We start from the raw sequence: 16,491 nt of genomic DNA on the forward strand, positions 1-16,491 counted from the left end.
CTATATCAAATGAATTGTAAAAAAAATACAGAGCTAAATCCTGTCTTGACATGCGTATATCCTCAGCGTCTCAGTTCACTCGTGTCAGGCCAAAAGTCAACACACTTTCTGGCCTTCAACTTATTACTAACCAAAGCATACTACTATCCACGTTTAACAACATGTTTTGTCACCTCAGATCTCCCAGTACTTAGTGAGTTTTCCCAACAGCTCACATCCACCTTGTCCACCCTACCAAAGAAATATGCCATTGGGTTGATCTAGTGAAGCCAAGGACAGGCACAGCCCTTCCTACCAGCCATGCCGGTGGCAGAGGTTCCAGCTCAGTAACATTCTAGCAGCGGCAGGTACCAACCCAGCCAACCCACTCCTCTGGTGCCCCCAAAGAGATGGTCAGCCTTTGCCAGCTGACCTCATTCAACTAAATTGAGTTCTGCCCCTCTACTCTGCTCTTGAGAGACCCCACCCCAGAGTACTGCGTCCAACTCTGGGGGCACCAGTACAGGAGAGACATGGAGCTGTTGGAACGAGTCCAGAGGAGGGCCACAAAGATGATCAGAGGGCTGGAGCACCTCTCCTATGAGGACAGGCTGAGAGAGTTGCGATTGTTCAGCCTGGGGAAGAGAAGGCTCTGGGGCAACCTTCCAGTACCTAAAGGGGGCCTACAAGAAAGCTGCAGAGGGACTGTTAACAAGGGCAGGTAGTCATAGGACAAGGGGTAATGGCCTTAAGCTGAAGGAGGGTAGATTTCAATTAGATATTAGGAAGAAATTCTTCACTGTAAGGGTGGTGAGGCCCTGGAACAGGTTGCCCAGAGAGGTTGTGGATGCCCCCTCCCTGGCAGTGTTCAAGGCCAGGCTGGATGGGGCTTTGGGCAACCTGGTCTAGTGGAGGGTGTCCCTGCCCATGGCAGGGGCATTGGAACTAGATATCTTTAAGGTCTCCTCCAACCCAAACCACTCTATGGTTCTATGCTTCTATGAGAAGGGCTGATAACCAGCAGATCCTGGGAGGCCAACCATGAGTGAGGGAGCAGATGTAATGAGGAGACAGACAGCTGTCTGTCCTAACTTTTCTGACAGGCACAGCAAAGCTGGGAGATGTCTCCATCCACAGGCCAACTTCTTGCTTCTTAGCGTTAGCTTACTTAGCTCAAATACAACTTTATCTGAAATTTCTTTAACAATTTCAGCCAGTTGCTTTTTAAACATGAAACAAAGGGCCTCATTCCTCAGAAGCAGAAATTTTTGACGTTGCCAGCCAGGGCAGAGAGCTTTCCGGCTAATGTCAGTTCCCTGGCATTCCCATTGAGGTGCCAAATCAGAAACTCCCTAAGCTTCCAGAGGATAAAATATGACATCAGAAAGTTCTTCTGAAGTTACTACCTCTACTAGAGACAAACTGTACTTCCAATATGAGATCTACGGGACACTCCCCTGACTGCCAACATCTCTGCGCGTCTGACAAAGGCAGCAGGAATCAACCTAGATCTTCGACTTTATGTGAGAGGTCTGTTTATCTGACTTTCGGGGGAATTTCTAGATCCATCTTGTTGAATAAATATCTACCTCCATATTGATGATTAGCTTCATAAATGCTTTTAGTTCAGGTTTTCTTACTTCAACTTTTAAGCATGACATTACCCTGTTTTTACAAAGACCATCATCTTAATTGGAAATAATATCAGAGCCTATTTATGCTCGTGCTGAACACTAGCCAGAACAAGTCATCTAGAAGACTCTTCCATAAGGAATTACAACTGGTATTTTCCAAAACGTTTATAGACTCTACATACGCAGTCGTGTTACGTACATACCAGAACTCTTACATTTACACGTAGCTTATACACATATGCAAAATAATGTCATTTTAATTCTAGTTGTGATTTTTTAAAAAATCCTGTAAGTAATAATTTAAAAAAATTCCAGGAGAAATATTCTTTGGTAATACTGAAGTACTGTTAAGCTGAACAAAGAAAGAGAAGAGATGCACTCCCATTACATCTGTGGTGAAAAAAAGAAAAGGGAAACCTCAAAGATATCATTAAAGCCCCTGATATTTGATTTGATTATGCTAAATACTTAAAAGATGAAAAGCACAAGGGTCTTTAATTTTTAACTGAAACCAACTGTGACTTTATATTTTTCTGTTCAAAGAACTATGCTGAACTGAGTGCTAAACTCTTCCTGACAAAAGCAGGCAAGTTTTCTTTACAATAAAAGCCTGTGAGATTGTTCCTTGCTCCTCCCTGCCCGTCCAGCCAGGACATGCCACTCTCCACTGCCCTTAGGAGAACAGAATCCCAAGCCAGAGCAGCTCCACAGGGCAGGCTAGTGACCAGAGGCATGGGAGGACATCAGGTTAAGGTCAGAGGAAGGAGGTATACATCTAAGACACTGCACCCGCGCAGCTGGAGAGCTACCTGTGAAGCAACCAGTCAATGCCCACGCTCTTTTCAACACAGAACTCATGGGAGTTGCCCAACGTGCAGGTATCTGAATTGTGGGATGAGAAAATACTACCATTTCTAGTCTGCCTGCTTTTATTTTCCATTAGACACAGGATAATTTTGTTATCCTGCTGCTCTGTTTCTCACAACACACATTTGTTGACCTTCTGTTTGTTTCTTGTACTCCAAGGTTTCCAAAGCGTTATGGGGACAACCATCTTCCCCAACTTATCTCTCTAGAAATCACAGATGCTGCAGAGATGAACTCATACCGTGTATGAAAAAAGTGGCACAGAGCTGGCAAAACAGGAAAACCAGCAGTACGCCTTAGACGTCTGCCTTAGTTCTGCCATTGGCTGACAAATACTGTGAGGATTAATTATTTAGGACATACTACGTCGGTATGTTGGTACAGGACAATATAATAAGGAATTTCTTCCAATACTCTGAGCAGCAGATGTGCACCTAAAAAGATGTATTTGGGCAAACGATGTGCAGCAAGCACATTTACTCAAAGCAGAAGATCACTTCTTTTAAAAGGAGCATACGAGATTCTACACTGCCATTTGAGAAAAAGCTTGTGAAATTATCGCTGTCACTTGGGCAAGTCTTGTCTCTTGACATATATAATGAATTCTTAGATCTTTAAACTCACAAGAGTTTTGGTGCCACATTCAGCCTCCTTTGGAATGCGTAGTACCACAAGTACTATAGACACAGATGGGGGACCCTGGATGGATCTGTGGGATCTGCTGAGACCCACAGCAGTTCATAACAGTTCTTGTTGCTTTTCAATAAAATAGCAGACTTGTCAGCCCTACATTTTGCAAGGTCCACGTGCAAAGTAGGTTACACGCTGCCTTGGGCAACTTTTTGCAATATACCCACGTGAGTGTGGCAGATTTGATAATTTGGGCATGAGAAGAGATTCTTTAAGGAAGACGTGGGAGATACTGAGTGGCTGAGGGGCATCTGACAAAACTTAAACAAGAGAAGCAAAATGGCTTCATCAAGTTAAAAGGAGACAGGGAGAATTTAAGGCCCTGTTCCAGAAGTGATTCATCTTCTGATCTTCATCTTCTGGCATGTATACTATGATGTTTGTGGTAAGGAAAGCTCCATTCCCCTTGATATGAGCATGAGATATTTTCATATCACATCTTCCCAGTAAGCTCAAACTTTACAGTCTAGTGCCTTGGGGGAACCTGCACTACCACTACTAAAAAACAGCTTTTAAAACCAGAGCAGTCACAGAGCTGCACTCTTGCCCCCCAGACCCCCGCACATTAGGCACTTGACAAATGAAGACCACGAAGGTGGCTGTCACCGCCGAAAGCCAGCAATCTAATACCCTGCGTAACTCGCATAGCTTTAGCATACTGTTGAGCTGACACATCTGGTTGTCCTTACAATCAAGTTGCTATCGGTTCCAACCTCATGTACCATTCTGCTTCTGCAGTGAAAGACCCTGACCCGCCGGGCTTGGCTTCCTCCTCTGTGGGCTGGCGTCACAGTAAATCTGTCACCAATGCCCTCAGCCTGCCTGGTTCTCGTTTCCACCGACAGAGAACAAACGTGTGATTCAGCTGCCTTGGCACACACCTATAGGACTGGTTTATGTTTATGCTTAAGGGGCATGCTGCTTGGCCTCCACCCGCTTCTCCAGAATGACTAGGGTTTGCCCAAGCCCTGCTGGCCAGTCCCCCAGTGATGTCTGTCCCAAATACCCTTACGCATCTCCAATGGTCCTAGATGTCCATACTTAGGGAACTGAACCTGCACCCAATGATATCTATTTTTGCTATGGGTCACAGCAAAGAAGAAGCCATCTTCCATGGCAAGCCTGTTTTTTACAACTTTTCTTGATATTATTAGTTGCGTTGTGCTGATACTGAAAAAAAATCTACAGTTTTACACAATAAAACCACAGACTGCTTATGCTTGTGTGGGTAGAAGGGGAAGGACTGTCCCTTCTGCTTCTGCAAGTGAAACCAGCTTGGTCTTGAAAAGGATGGACAGAAGATGCACAGGCTAGAGGACAGTAGGAAGGTTGCTCTAACACTGCCACACCTCTACTTTTTAGTCAGGCCTGTTGCAATAGGATGAGGGATTATGGTTTTAAACTGAAAGACAGTAGATTTAGACTACAGAAGGAAGAAATTTTTTACAATGACGGTGCTGGGGCACTGGAACAGGTTGCCCAGAGAGGTGGTAGATGCCTCATCCCTGGAAACATTCAAGGACAGGCTGGCTGGGGCTCGAGCAACTCGATTGAGTGGAAGATGTCCCCGCTCACTGCAGGGGGGTTGGACTAGGTGACCTTTAAAGGTCCCTTCCAACCCAAACCATTCTATGATTCTAAGATGATTCTATAAAGACACACAAGAATCACACCCTTTTTCTTATTCAGAAGTAAATGTGGCAGGAAAATCGAGTTATGGCCCTTTCTGTGTATACAGTGGGTGCACATCCACCATACAATTAGAGAGACCTCACAGACATTCGTGTTATGGTACGGCCTGCTCCAGACCAGCACCTAAAACACAAGGGAACATGTTCTCGACTGAAAGAGCATAGGAAGGAGCAGAAACAAACACTAATATGCCACATAATCTGGAGTCAAAGCAAAAGAGGCAGGAGAGAGCGTATAATCAGATCAGGCAGGAATAACTAGAAGTAACTCCCATGTACCAGAGGCCACCAGGAACTCCCTGAGGGAGCTGAGACAACTGTGGTGGCCCTGTCAGGCTGCAGGGCTTGGAAACAAGGCAGAGTTCTGTGCTCACACCCTTGCAAAATTATCTGTCTTTTTCAGGGTAAAGAAAGCAGACTACTGTAATTGAGTATCTTTCTTAATATCGGGATTCTCCTTATCTATGTTATAATTAAGCTGAACTGACTGTTAGGAGAACATGCCAAACCAGACCTTTTCTTACGGTTTCCAGAACAGCCAAAAACTAGAATCAAATTTGAATCACATTTACTTTGAAAAACTGAAGTTCAGCTGACAAGCTTTTATAAAATCAGTGTCATCCCCAGGCATTATCAAGAATTATAATATTGCAGATGCAACAGAGGCTTCTCAGACCACATAGCCTGGCAAAGTCTTTTCAAGTACCGTTTCTTTGCTTCTGGAAGCAAAGTTAATTAAATGCCCGACACAGACATAAAGCATTACCACTCTTCCAAAGGAAAATGGGATAAGGCTCAAAAGTTAGAACTGTAATGGGTGTGTTTGGGAAAAAAGGGTCAGGCCTTAATTACCACTGAGGTCACTGATAAGTCCAAACGACAGCTGGCACTAGGCCACCGCGATTTGCACAATAAACTTTGAATTTATTCTTTAAGAATCTGATTCAGTGCCACGGAAAAAAGATCCCTTAAGACTCCCATTCACTCCAGCTACAGTAAAATGCTTTTGTCCTAGAATAGACGCAGATAGTTAAGAGCTCCTGTAATTACACTATTCCACAGAAAATGTCATCAGCATTCAGACTGCTGAAAAACTCCTGTGGCCACTGTATGAGAACCTGACATCCTGAGGAGTTTCCCTTGTGTCTCAGCTTCCTAAAAATGTTTTTAAAAGACAAATTGTATCAAAAACTCTAGTCATAAGGAAGTAGATTTCTGTAAGTTTTGAAAATTTGTATGCTTTAGTCCTTTCACCTTTGAAAATTAAGGAATTGCACTGGCAGGTCTAACTGCACGATAACAAACCTATGCCATGAGTAAAGAATGAAGAATAAAAAAAAAAATCTCATATGTAAAGTTTTATTTATGTAAAAAAATAAAGGTTTACTAACCAACACACGCAGCATGTTTTATGACACATTCTAAAATTCTGAACACGTTGTAACAAGATCCTTGCTTAAATGCAGCACATAATTGTCAAAATATCAGATTTGTCAAAGTACTCCCACGTGACTGATTTGCCAAACAAGGCTGCTTCCTCAAACATCTTCAAGACTACTTATTTTGCTCTGCAGACCTTTTCGCTTGCCCCATGTAAAGCACTCAATACGCAGCAGGGCCATTCCACCTCGGGTAACTGCCGTCCCAATGGGTGCTGAGCTGCGGTCCGTGGCCAACGTGATGTCATGCCAGGAGATCAGGGAGCCGAAGCATTACATGCAGACTGACATTCTCCCCCTGAGTCTCTCATGCTTTCTAATCACCTTACTTTAAACCCAAAATTTATTTCTGGAGGGAAAACAAACTGCAAATACACACCCTGGTCACGATCTTTTTCTCCTGGATCCTATAATAAACCGCACCCGTCCTCTTAAAAACAAACAGCCACACAAGTCCTGGCAGAATTTAATTGCTGGCTAACCCTGCGGCAGTGACCTCCCTGGGGGCAGAGCCCTCCCTGGCGTACGGGCGCAGAGCACAGGCAGTGGGGCGCTGGGCTGCAGACGGTGCTGTTCCCCCGGCCCCGCGCAGGACCACATGCTTGGGGGCTGGACGCCCATCGCCCAGGACACCAATGGCACGGGCCCGCAGCCAGGGCTGGCAGCCAGATGGCACAAAGGGAAAAACTTGTGCTCGGCCTCTTTGGTGCACCTGTACACTTGCAAGCCAAGTCTGGGAAATCTAGTTTTAGGTCCAGTGGTCCAAAACTCACTTTCACTCTTTTCTTTTGCTCACCAGTCTGATAATCCCCTCCACGGGAAACATTTCTAATAGTTCACTTAAAATAAATAGTTCTTTATTTCACACTCAGGAATAATTTTCTAGCTGCTTGATTTGTTCCCAGATATTATTTCTCCTAAACAGCAGACACAGCTAATGATACTCCATTTCATAAAATTCCTTTATGATTTCAAATACTTTTACTAAGTCACATTTAAACAAGTCTCCTGCACGAAGCGAGTTCAACACCCTGATCTGTCTCTCTAACAAATATTTTCTAATTGAAGATTCATCCTTGACTGCATCCTTGGATTCATTCTTCACTTTCTCATCTGACCAATGCTCTACACTACATTAGCATGAGAACTTTGCGCTTTGAACACGCTTTGTGTGTTCCACCCCTCTAAAGCCCTATCCTTGTATATAAAAAGCTTAGATCAGTCACTTTTTTGGTTTGGGGTTTTTTTTTTTGCATTAACCTTCACATTTCTTCCAGACAATTGATCATCCGATTAATCCATTGCTTTTCCATCCTCTATTCTGCATTTTCACTCTAGCCTTCAATTATTTCACATCTGGATAATTCTTAATAACCATAAAAAAGATACTTGTATGGCTTTAAGGTAAATATACTATTACTCAATTTAAAAACCAAACAAATCCAACAAACCAAACAAAAAAATCTCAGACCATTGCTAAATCTTGTCCTTACATTTTTCTTTGCATCTTCCAAAATTTGGTTTCACGAAATGCATTCCAATATTCTCCTAATCTCCAAATCAGCAGTCTGCAAGTATGCAAGCAGGTGCATTAATCATGCCTATCTATCAAACAGTAGGACATAACCATGCACATCCATGAGTCCTTTTGTGAATGTCAGCAGTTGTGTGATATTTGAAACACAAGTATTATACAGAACAACTTTAACCAAATGTCCTAAGTGTCAAAAATCCTCCTTTCTACCTTTTCCTGCGGAAAAATAAATCTTGTCTCCATTCCAGCTCACACATCTCAAATCTTTTTGAAGAATGGGCTGAAATGTTCTCTCCAACTAACACTGGTCCAGCCGCTCAGAATACCTCCATGGGTCCAATTCCCCTTATTCATCACCCTCATCACAGCACTACCCTCACTGTTTTTAACACTTGCACAGTCTTGGGCAGCTGCTTGTAACTCTGCACATTGGGATCAGCAAATCCATCTGAACGGAGCCCATGTGGCATAGATTCACAAGTTCAGCAGAAATGGACATCTACTAACATAAAATGGACATCTACACCATTATTGCTACAATTTAAAATCCTAAAACATTAAAGTTGCAGAGATGTCCAGCCAACTTTAGTATCTACTTCACCTTCATTCCACGGCAGCTCTCAGTGAGCACAAGGGACAGATGTGACATATGTCATGCAAGGTCCCGTGCAACTCCACGCACGCTCCCAGCCCACTGACGCTTCTTGCACCAGTTGTGATCTTAATGCACAGCATGTCCATATCTCTTCCCTCTTCTGCACCTCAGTAACCCTTTAAGATTTTTCCTCAAGGCAGTACTCTTTGTTCAGATGCTTTTGTGTACAAGATTATATAAAGAGTCTGAGAATTGATGCACATTGAAGTCACTAATTCAATGAAAATACAAGCTTTGGTAAACAACTTGGAGCGATCAGCTCTAAGACTCAGAAGCTGAATATTACTTTGCCAGAGAAGGGCTGGGCCTTACTAGGCTGTTGCAGAATAATACAACTGTAAGGCTAAAAAACACTGAACAGATCACCTCACCTGAGCCAGCGCAGTGGAGCAGACTGAGTTTGGCTAGAACACACCAGAGATGCTTCTCTAGTTTATTCTTGAAAGTTCAAATGAAGGAAATATGATATGCGTTACATACACTTCAGTGTTTTACTATGCTTACTTGCTTTTCGGAGAGGGGGATTTTTTCTTGCTAATCTTCAAACTAAATGTTCTTCTGTAAACTAAGCTGATTTTTTTTTTTGTCCCTCCCCTTAGAGCCTCAGAAAACACTTTTTCACCAGCATCTGCATAACCACTTTTTACACACTGACGACACGTTATCACGTCTCCCTTCAGTCTTCTCTGTTTCAGACTAAACAAACTCAATTTATCACAATCTGTCCTTGATCTTCCAAGAAAACTTCTTATCTTCGTACTGCTTTATTACAGACAGCTGCAAACCTCTTGTCGCAATGATCAGGAGTTGCGCAGCCAGGAGGAAATTTCACGACCACGTGCCCACAAGCACGCTCATGTGTCTACAAAAAGGCGGAATTACAAGCTGTCTCCTTGTCTCCTAAGCACCATGCTGACCGATGGGCAGGGTGCAGAGCTCTTCTGTAGTTCCTGGAGCTCCCTGGGCATAAGCCAACGCAGCCCAGTGCAGATGATGGAACCTGTAAGATTCGTGGCAGGGCAAGGGTGACACTTGCTGCTGACAACATGACAAAAGGCCTGAGTCAGAGAAAAGTGCAGCCGCAGTGTTAGAGAAACAGGGGTATCACTGCAAGGATGAAGTGACAGAGCTTGAATCCTCACTTGAGGATGCGGCACGGCAAGGGCAGCAGGCGCTTGGATGCCATCTCTGGGTGGAAGGGAGATGGGTCCTTGCTCATGGTTGCAGCCTCCCACAGCCAGACGCTGCTGCTGCTGCAGCAACAACCGATGGCAGCCATGACAGCAGCAACAACCGATGGCACTGGCTCTTCGGCTCTTCCTAGTGCCGGTTGTACCTGCAGTTACAGCTGTTACTGATGGCAATGTCCAAGCAAACTGTATCTGGGATCCTTTTGTTCAAATTTTGTGACAGTAATCTGCATGTCAGAAAATGTAGATACACCATGTACACCGCTTCTCTTTTGTCCACCTGCTTTTGAAGACCAGTTGTTCCACATCTTCCCAGGGAGAGAAATTAGCCTGTGAGGTCTGTAACTTCCCATCCTTTTCTTCTGCTTGGGAGAGTGGTATTATGCTTACTATAGCTGCAGACACCTAGGAGTCCCCAGTCCTCTCTGAATTCTTAAACAGAATGATAAAATGCCATCTATCACTTCAATTAGTTCCTAGCTATTGGGTGAATAAAGCTGTGCAACCAGAAAGCACATAACTTACCTAAATATTCTTCAATCTGCTCTTTCCTTACCTGAATTTCACCCTCATCTTATTAAAACGTGTTTTGTCAAGTCAGTCTTGTATAGACTGAAGAGGCCAGAGTAATTCAGACTTTTCTACACCATTCAATACTAGTTCTCTTTTTTCTTCCTTGGTAATACATCCATATTTCTCCCTCCTTCTTCATAATCTGACATAATTACAGAACCTTTCTCCTGTGAACTTTCATGTCACACTGCAACTCCTCCTGGACCTTCTACTTGTCTGATTTTACCCCACCACGCTTTACAACTAATTTATACAAATCTTTAGTCCTGCTGCCCTTATTTCCACTTCTTGTATGACTCCTTTGTATTTCACACATCTCTTACAAGTAGCAGTATATTCTATACGATGCCTCCTATCTGTCCTGCCTGCCTGCAGCCTGCTTTTGTGCCTCCAACACGAATGCCTTCAATGACTGCCAGATCTCCCACGTTCCTCCCTCTCCTGGATTACTTCCCCAGGAGACCCTACCTATTGCTTTCCCCAGATCTGCTGCTTAGAAGTTCATTGTCCTCTTTTTTACTTCTCACTTCTCTCTTTGCCTTGAAAGGTGAGCCTGGGTTTTTGCAATCTCTTGCTGTTAAGCTACCTTCACTTTTTAAATTTTGAAGCGGTCCCTCCCAATCAGTCCAGACCTAACTAGTGACTTTCCAAACCTGACAGGCTGAAGGTCTCTCTGGCCGGCACTTCTCTCACAAGACACACGTCCTTGCTGGAGGCAGCCACCCCAACTCCTGCAGCAGGCAGGAAAAACAACAGCAAGTGTCCCCTGACCTGGTTTGCACACCTGCTTGGGGATGAGCTGAGCTGTGCCACAGAAATGCCTCTCTCTTGCAGAGGCTACTGAGGGCACCTTTGTAGGTGTTCAAATGCAGACCTCCGCATCTGCTCCTCCTGTCAGCTACGAGATAAATGATTTTCCCCACTGCTACACAGTCCTGTCCTTCCAACTCTAGCTAGTGACCAAAAATCTACCATCGACTTCCTCGTTCCAGTTCAACGCCTCGAATCGACAGCAACCATGGTCACCTTTTGTCCTGTTTTGTCTCTGGCCAGTTATACCGTGCACCCAGTTTTCTTCACCCTTCATGCTTCCAACTTGTCCTCGCCTTTCCAGACCTGTACTACGTGCTGCCAAATACAACTTATCAGGGATGGATTGTTTAAAATATGCAAATGTAAACTTGGCCAATAAATCTGGCTTTCACAGCTTGAAACTACAGGGATGCACTAACTCCAACCAAAGGCAATACACTCCACACCTGCCTAAATTAGGTAAAATATAAGGTTGGCAGATATAATGTTATTCTGATGACAGTCAAGGTACTCTAGGTAGGGGAGGATTTTAAACATTCCCTGTTCAAAGCACCATAAATGCCTTTAACAGATAACACATGCTTCTTTAAGGGAAAAAAATATTTATTCTGATGCCCTCTTAGGTCCTCATGCAGTCACACATCTACATTACCTCAGGGTAAGCCTAGCCTTCCAAATTACAGGCAATATTGCTGGAGAACTAACTATTTAGGTAATGTTTATGACTGAATGTTTGAAGTTGCTCACTGGAGTCCGTGTACTGGGACAAATACTACTCCCACTGGAGCCAATGGCACAGTTACACTGGCCCCATGGGAGCAAGATCAAGCCATAGTATTTCTAAAGTAATATATAAATGATTATTAAATACGGATACATCAAAAGTATATAGATAAAAAATAATTCCATGCATAATTTAGCAATTAATTAAAAAGCCAACACTTAATTGCAAATGGTGGAATTTTATCTCTGGCGATCTCAAAGGAATAAATAATATTAAATAAAATCTATGCTGAGAGCTAATTGCAAACAATGAACCCACAAAAAGAGAATTAATTAATATATTAATACATTAGTCTATCATAGGAAACACATTGATTCCAGTGGTTCTATTTGACCACGCAGTTATCTCATGGTAGACTTCATTCTCTCTTTCATATATAAGCACTTATATAAAACAATTTTTTTAAAAAGCCACAATAAAAGGGACCATAAAAGCATACAGTATGCTCCACTGGTTCAATAGTGCTGCATACCGTAAAAATATCAATGTGCTCAAGCAATCATATATTTCATGCATATTTAATTTACTGTTTTCAATTATTCTCTTTCCTGCTCCCAATTAGTCATGAAGTCTGAATGCATTAAAGAGGATCAAATAAACTTGAAATCTGTGGCACAGTTTTTATGGACTTGGATTTTTATTTATTTGCTTGCAGAGAGATTTTTGCGATGCAGTTTATTATTAGCCTTTAAAACTTTGTACAATTTCCTCCTCTTTTTCAGCTTTAACTTCTGGCATTCTGTCACTACTTTTCCTCACCGTCTCTCAGTTACCTCCCTCCCTTGTCTAAACTTTGATTAAACACCAAAAAAGTCCTGAGTTTGTTTGCTGATCTGCTTTGCAAACAGCTATAGATTATACTAAGCAGATGAAAGATGCTCTGCAGTTTACCTCCAAGTGGAAGATTTTTGAAAAATTTGTATGCAATGCAGTGTGAATAAACTGTATTGTGCAAAATCTGGGGATAACAGCAAAATCAAATACTACTTTACACCATTAACTGATGATCTTCTTCAAGAGTTATTTATTTTTCAGAAAGAGCATGTCTCAAAAAAAGAAAAGCACCTCAAGACCTTTTAGAATCTTCCTGAATACACAACAGCAAAAATTTTTAGGAGAAAAACTGAAATATTCTTCTGTCCACCAAGCAGACAACAGGCCTTGCTGAACAATAGAAAAAACAAAATAAAGGAGGAAATGCTGCTACTTCAGCTCCACTCAATGCCTAAAGCAAGCTGCATGCCGTGCTGGAAGTGGGATTTTACAGGATTTGCTCCCAACACAGTTTGCAGCAGCTGTCAGAAATAACTAGGACGAATACATAGAAGACTCATTTAGATGCACTAGCACAGCAAGCAATCTTTGTCTTATTTTCCTTAACACAGGGAAAAAAACCAAAACATACTTTTTCCAAGTTAAATTGAGACTTTTTTTTTTTTAAAAAAAGTCACTACCATTAGACTAGCACCAGATGCCTCATCTCTTAAAATAAATATAAACATAGAGCTAAAAAGCATTCATTTCTAAAAGAGGAGGAGGTGGGGAATTTTAAATACCAGATTAACTGCATGGCTAAAGAGAAGATACTGCAGAGTAGTGCTATCTAAAATGCTAACCACTAGCATCAGTGAAGTGCCAACTTTCAGCAAGGGAATGACAGCGCTGTATCAGGAACAGTCTCTCTGCCATTAAGGGCATACCTGAACATTTCACGAAGCAATCGATCTAAGTGGCCATTTGCAAACCCTGTGCAGCGCGAAGGACGCACAGGAATCAATAACTTCAGGTTTCTACTCTGAATTATTCATTCAGTCTTTGCACAACAAAAAGCTGCTCACTCTCTCTAATGCATTATCACTGCAACACAGTACATGATTTTCAACAGGGAGCTTTCAAACAATAGTTTTAAAAGCATTTTAGTCCTGCTACTTATAAAAGCCTTCTCGTTCATAAGACCTTTAAAAGTGACTCTTGGAGCAACTAATGGCTGTGCAGGGATGCTGCCCATTGCTCCCATCACCTGCATGTTTCTCCCAAGGTCCGGTCAGCCGAAGGTCCCAAGCTGCGAGGGGCAGGGGGTGGTGGGGCTCACTGCCGGAGCCATGGCCAGGACAGCCCTCCCTCCCCAAGGCGGTGCTCAGGCACCCCAGGGTCCCCTATTACTGCTAGAAGGTCAGTTAAGAGGCTCTCTACAACCTTTTCTTCCATGAAAAAGAAGAAACATTTTCCCTTGGAGGGGAGAAACCTGGGTGTTCACCATATTTTCCCCTCAGAGCACTGATTTAGCCAGTCTATGGTTGCCTTGCCTTTAGTCGTGTTTTCTGTACATCATAATTTCTGACAAAGAAACTTCAAGTATTTCAAAATATCCCATTTAATCTGTCAAGACTAAGATCTGGCACTAGAAAAATATTTTTAAATTGGTTTGAGAAAGGAACTGAACAACAAAGAAGAATCTGTCTGGGTTTACTCCTTTTTCATCATCAACTTTTTTTATTTTCTTTTATCTCATCCTGTCCCTGTATTTCACACTTCTCTCGTTCCCTCTTTAGGTTTGGGGTTTGGTATTCAAAGAAGTGTCAGGAAGAATTTCTGGGCTTTCATGGAAGTTGCATTTTTCTTTGGGTGCTTTAGGACCATGTGAACGCTACACTAGAACGAAACCCCTTTCTTCCACAAATGTACCTGTTCTTGTTACATCAAAGGGTACTTACTGCTGGAGCAAGTACTGGAATTTAATAATCTATTTTGACAGCGGCAAAGTGAAAGACTTGCTGGAAGCAGCAGCAGGTTTAGAGAAATGAAGAGCAGAGATCTCTACCCCACTGCCGCACGACACAGGCATGAGAGTTTCTCCCTGGAAGCTCATACCACAGCAGCAGGCGAGTCTGAAGTCCAGAATCTCACCTCTCCAGCCCGTATGTCAACAAGAAGTAAAAGATAACATTTAAACCAGAGCCCCACCATCAGACATTAAACAGCAGCCTTAGCAAGTGCAATGCTCTAATCAGCCCTTGGAAAATCTATTATCAATTCAAAAGGAAAACTTCAGCATTTAAAAAATGCAGTGACAGTCCACTTGATCTTAAACTGTGGAATTCAAAGATAACTTGAGCAGCTGAATTTTGCAAATACACATTATGTACCTGTCTCTAAAACTACGTATCTCAAGATCATTTGCAGGAAATATTTCTGCAATGACTATGTTTCTGGTTTAGCAAAGTACACGAGTACATGCTTAACTAGTCAGCTGAAATGACAAGGGACTAATCTTAAACACTGAATCTTATATACTACGCATTTATATGCTTTAAATCTAATGCAACTAAAGATGTGCAACGGAGTCCAGAAAGGTAAATATTTCCCAGCCATCTTGATGTTTGTGGTTACTCAGTGAATCCTATAAATACAGAATTTAATTAGAAGAATGATAGTAAGCTTCCATGCCATCCCCTAACAAATGATGGTAACCTGTAAAAGCATTGTGCTGCTGACCTAGAAAAAACTCTTTTGAATATACTCCTAGAAAGGGATAAGAGTCCAGTACTTTCCCAAGGACTGCAGAAGAATAGGAGATTAATTAAAATGAGCAAGAAAAGAACTAAACAAGCAGGGAAAAAAATAAAGAGAGACATCAGGAGAAAAGAAAAACAGATAAAAGAAAGCCAAAAAAGAAACAAGGGACAGAGAAAAGAAACACGGGAAAGAGAACGTTAAGAAAATAAGTAGGATGGAAAAAAAGACAAAAGAAAAATGCATTCTATCCCTGGGCCCACAGCGGGGTCCTGTCCACATGCACGGTCTGGTGCTTTCCACGATCCCTCATAATTTCCATGATCACCTTCATCCTTTCCACTTGTTGAACCCTACGCAGTGACAAAGCGCACTAGCCTCCTTTTTCAGTCAGTGGAGCAAAAGCACTTCTAGGATGCAATTCATCTCCCCCTAAGTAAGCAGATGTCCGAGACATCTAGAAGGACCTGTTCTCTCTGCTACCTACAAAAGAAAGTAGCTCAAATAAAGCTATTGAGATGCCTGAAATAAGCTGATTTTTTGTCTGCAACAAGCAGTGAGTGAGCAAGTATGAGTTGCATGTCTTTTGTGTTAAATCCAAGGTAATAAAGCTGAAAACTAGGACTCAAATTCAGCTTAATGCGTAGACCAGGACAGGTCTGGAGACTCTACTAGAAATGCACTCATTTACTGTGATACTTTTTCTGCATTCCCTCCATTATGTACTCTTTTCTAGATATGCCCTTGCGTCTTAAGGGAGAGCATTTGAAGGTTGATTTTCATTTCCATGCAAGTCACTGTCCTAGAAATGATGCTATAAGAACTGAAATTTGACAACTCTATCACCAATTGCTGTCAAACTGAGTATTTCCAAAAGATAAAGTTGAGTTGCTACATAAATTCCAAGTTAACGGAAGAGCCATAGTCAAACTATATTTGTGTAAGCTAACAATCCTTTACTTGAATTCTAAAACAGGCAATCTGAGATGAAAATCAAGGCCAGCAGTAGAGATACACACACATATAGATATATATCTATCTTCATATATCTTTACAACCACTCATACTGAAAATTGTTTGAAGATGAAGGCCTACAGCCACTGACCTTGGCAAGCACGTCAAAGGATTT

General features: G+C 42.3%; 1 protein-coding gene across 11 annotated transcripts in view; it reads right to left on the reverse strand.

Moving 5' to 3' along the window:
• Positions 1–16,491, reverse strand: part of DST (dystonin) — a 311,102-nt gene that overhangs the window by 194,725 nt on the left and 99,886 nt on the right. The gene's annotated exons all lie outside the window — the stretch shown is intronic.

The sequence above is a fragment of the Grus americana genome, chromosome 3, assembly GCF_028858705.1.
Source record: "Grus americana isolate bGruAme1 chromosome 3, bGruAme1.mat, whole genome shotgun sequence".
Lineage (NCBI taxonomy): Eukaryota > Metazoa > Chordata > Aves > Gruiformes > Gruidae > Grus > Grus americana.